The sequence below is a fragment of the Otolemur garnettii genome, unplaced genomic scaffold (assembly GCF_000181295.1).
Source record: "Otolemur garnettii isolate 467f Iridium unplaced genomic scaffold, OtoGar3 scaffold00067, whole genome shotgun sequence".
In the NCBI taxonomy this organism is placed as follows: Eukaryota; Metazoa; Chordata; class Mammalia; order Primates; family Galagidae; genus Otolemur; species Otolemur garnettii.
The window spans coordinates 8743775-8748477 of record NW_003852462.1 but is presented as its reverse complement, the minus strand read 5'-3'; positions in this window follow the sequence as shown (position 1 = coordinate 8748477).

Below are 4703 nucleotides of genomic sequence, written 5' to 3'. Positions count from 1 at the left end.
CAAAAAGCATCATACCTTTTGGTCGGCGCCTGTGGCTCAGTGAGTAGGCGCCAGCCCCATATGCCAAGGGTGGCAGGTTCAAACCCAGCCCCCGCCAAACTGCAACCAAAAATAGCCAGGTGTTGTGGCGGGCACCTGTAGTCCCAGCTACTTGGGAGGCTAAGGCAAGAGAATCGCTTAAGCCCAAGAATTTGAGGTTGCTGTGAGCTGTGATGCCACAGCACTCTACCTAGCTTGAAGCTTGAAGCTTGAAGCTCTGTCTCAAATATATATATACACACATATATATATATATGAAGAAGTAAAAAAGGGAAGAGGGATATACAATTTGAGATAGGTGGCCAGGGAAGACCTCAAGGAGAAGACCCAGCCCCCAGGGGTTCTAATTTACTGTGTCTATAGAGGGAACCCACAGCTTGAGACTCTGTCTCAAAAAAAAAATAAGAAGTGCTGTATTGATTCAGCTCCCATAGCTCAGTGGTTAAGGTGCCAGCCACATACACTGGGGCTGGCAGGTTCAAACCCAGCCCTGGCCTGCTAAGCAACAATGACAACTGCAACAAAAAAAATAGCCAGGTGTTGTGGTGGGCACCTGTAGTCCCAGCTGAGACAAGATAATTGGGAGGCTGAGGTAAGAGAATTTGCTTAAGCCCAGGAGTTTGAGGTTGCTGTGAGCTGTGACGCCACGGCATTCTACCGAGGGCGACATAGTGAGACTCTGTCTCAAAAATGAATAAATAAATAAAAATGTTGTATTTCCCTTCAGAAGCAGGGAAGCAAGAGTTGCTACTTTAAGATTAGAGCCTGTTGGGTGACTCACTCATTCCTGTAATCTTAGCACTCTGGGAGGCCAAGAGGGACAGATTGCTTGAGTCCAGGTACTCGGGAGATTGAGCAAGAGGACTGTTTGAGCCTAAGAGTTTGAGGTTGCTGTGAGCTATGATGATGCAAAGGCACTCCACCCAGAGCGACAGAGTGAGACTCTAAATAAATAAATAAATAAGAAAGGAGTCTGCCGACCTGCTCATTTGCTGGCGAATTAATAAACTTTCCATTCCTTCTCTTCAAACCACTTGTCCTCATTCTTCTGATGCAGCCTCAAGGAAAAGTGCCAGTAAAGCTACACTAAGTCTCCCATGTTCAGTATATTGCACTGAGATGTATTTTACACTTTTCAGTTGCAACTAGCCCCTGTTTCAAGGGCTCAACAGCCACGTGTGCTTGGTGTCTTTAGAAAATGCAGACAGGGCAGGGCATGATGGTTCACCCCTGCAATCCTAGCACTCTGGGAGGCCGAGGCAGGTGGATTGATTGCCTGAGCTCACATGTTTTGAGACCAGCCTGAACCAAAGGGAGACCCCATCTCTAAAAATAGCCAGGCATTGTGGTGGACACCTATAGTCCCAGCTACATGGGAGGATGAGGCAAGAGAATTGCTTAAGCCCAGTAGTTTGAGGTTGCTGTGAGCTATTACGCCACAACACACTACTGAGGGCAATAAAGTGAGACTGTATCTCAAAAAAAAAAAAGAAAGAAAGAAAGAAAGAAAAAGGGGGTGGCGCCTGTGGCTTAAGGAGTAGGGTGTCAGCCCCATATACTGGAGGTGGCGGGTTCAAACCCAGGACCAGCAAAAAACTGCAAAAAAAAAAAAAAAGAAAAGAAAAAGAAAATGCAGACAACATGGGCAGGGGTGGTACTGTCACCCTGCAGGACACAAGACAAGAGAACAGGGCACAGCTCAGAGACCAACCTCCTCATCTTACAGGTGGAGATTCTGAGCTCCAGAGAGGAAAAGCAGCTGGTTAAAGTTCGCAGGCAAAATCCTGACAGGCCTAAAGCAGACCTGGCCTTTAGGCTTGGCTCAACCCCTCTAGGCACACTGCTCTAGTCAGTTCTGAATGTGGAGCTCAAGGCCAGGCTCAGACAGAACTCTTCCACTTTAAATAAATCCTGGCTCCCTTGACTTTCTTGTGAAGTTCCAATGAGCGGGTTATCAGAAGCCTCCCATAGTAAACAGACTGTCTACTTGCTCCTGAGATAAGTATTGCACCCAGCCCTGCCAGCCAGTGTCTTCCTCTGCAAAGCAGGGATAATGGGTACCCTGCCTAGCTCCTAGGGCGGTTACAGAGGTGGAATTGCGCAAGCTTCCTTTCCCAACTGTTAGACCAGGCAAGGCTATGGTGCTTCCCACGCTTCCAGCTCGGCTCAGACCCCTCCCACCACACTGAAAATAACACCCAATGTTGATGCCACACTTCAGAGGCCACCATCTCCAACCTCACATCCCATAGTCCCAGAGGCTGTCCCCCCTCCCCTCACAAAGGTGTCTGCTCAAATGCCAGCGCCTCAGAGCTGGCTTCCTCAACCCACCTTGCAAACTGGCGGCACTTCAGGCCCTCTCTGCCTGTTTACATTGCTTTATTTTTTTCTTGATGCTCCCACCATTGGGCATATCTTACATGCATTTCTTTCCACAGTCCCTCCTAGCACATCAGGGACCTTGTCTGTCCTGTCTGACACATAAGAAAACAGCAGCTAACATGTTTTGACTGCCTGAGCCTTCCTCCTACTTCGGGATGAGAGGTTGCTGCATGCGTGGTACAGTTCTAAGCATTTTGCAGATGGTAACTCAGGAGATCGCTCCCTCCCAGGGATTTTACAGATCGGGACAGCTCCAGGCACAGAGAAGTTCATTCATTGCCTGAGGTCACAAAAGCAGGAAGGGGTGCAGCCAGGACCCACACCTGGGCAGGTAGGCTTCTAGTCCACCAGAGTGCTCCGTCATGGTGATGAGTAAGCAGGGTGGGGCAGAGGGCGGAGGCTGGAGGAGAGAGGAAAGGGTGTGGAATAGTCTTATCTAGAAGGTTGAGAGAGTGACAAAGAGGAATCAAAAAAATGTTCCCTCCCCACCCCAGTTGGGCCTGGCTCAGCCAAACCACTTGCTCGGTCCTGGTTGAAGGAAAGAAGTCGGCAGGAGGGATGGCCGCAGCTGGCACTGGTTGACTGGATCCATGTCAGACCATCCTCGGTTGCTCTGAATTTACCCCTTCACTCCGGTACCTCTTCTGTCTCTGCAGGTAGGCAGTGGGCTCCGGGGAGCAGCAAGCCCCGAATCCGGGCACAGCTGGGTCCCTCAGGCTCAGCACTAGTGGGCGCTCCAAGTCTAGGAGAGGAAGAAACCAAAGGACACAGAAGACAGCGGCCTCTTCTCCCCAGCAACGAGGCAATTCCTGCCCCAGAAGGGGCTCATTCCAGTGTCCATGACACACACTCTGGCTTAGCTCAGTTTTCATACATTAATATCACCAGAGCGCTATCTTTATCACTCATTTTTTTATTTTTTTAAGACAGAGTCTCACTCTGTCGTCCTGGGTGGAGTGCTATTACATCACTGCTCACAGCAACCTCAAACTTTTGCCTTAGCCTCCTGAGTAGCTGGGACTACAGGTACCTACCATCACACCTGGCTAGTTTTGGGGTATTTTTTTTTTATATTTTTATAGACAGGGTCCTGCTCTTGTTCAAGCTGGTCTGGAACTCCTAGGTTCAAGCAATCCACCCGCCTTAGCCTCCCAGAGTGCTAGGATTATGGTGAGCCACCACACCTGGACTACTTATTTAAATATTTAAATCCAAGAAGTTGGGCCAGGTACCGGTGTCCAGGCCAGAAGTTTGAGACCCGCCCAAGCAAGAGCTAGACCTTGTCTTTGCAAAAAACAGAACAATCAGCCAGATATGGTGGCGTATGCTTGTAGTCCCAGCTACTGGGGGACTGAGGCAAGAGGACTGCTTGAACCCAGGAGCTTGAGATTGCAGTGGGATATGATCATGCCACCACCCTCATGCCTCTGTAACAGAGACATGGCCTCCAAAAAAACAAAATAATTTTTAAGAAGAATAAAGCCAGCTCGGCGCCTGTGGCTCAAGCTGCTAAGGCGCCAGCCGCATACACCTGAGCTGGTGGGTTCGAATCCATCCCGGGCCTGCCAAACAACAATGACAGCTGCAACCAAAAAAAAAAAAAAAAAAAAAAAAGCTGGGCGTTGTGGCAGGCACCTGTTGTCCCAGCTACTTGAGAAGCGGAGGCAGGAGAATCGCTTGAGCCCAGGAGTTGGGAGGTTGCTGTGAGCTATGATGCCACAACACTCTGCAGGGTGAGAGCTTGAGGTTCTGTCTCAAATAATAATAATAATAAAGCCATGAGGCTGGGTGAAATCTGTGAGTTAGAGAGGGAGAAGAGGCACAGGGTCAGGGCCCTGGGCTACTGACAAGGTAAGAAGGTGGACAGCCCCTAAGGTAGCAGGAGAACCCAAGAGTATCTCCCTCCCAAGCCAGGGGAAGTAAGAGTTCCAAGGAGTGGGGACTGATCATGAGGGTCAAATGTGCTGGTCAGTGAAGGAAGACAAGGACAGAGAGAACCACTGAATTTGGCAGCATGGGGGCCAGTGGAGACCTAGACAATAGGAGTTTGTGTGGAGTGGGGGACAAAACTGGAGGGCTGTATTTGTGACTAATTATAGAACAGGTTATTTTAGTTTGTTTGGTGCAAAGTGTAAAGCATTCCAACAAAGGGTCCTTTCTAGGCTCAGCGCCTATAGCTCAACCGGCTAAGCGCCAGCCACATACACCTAAGGTGGCGGGTTCGAATCCCCAGCCCGGACCTGCCAAACAACAATGACGGCTGCAACCAAAAAATAGCCGGG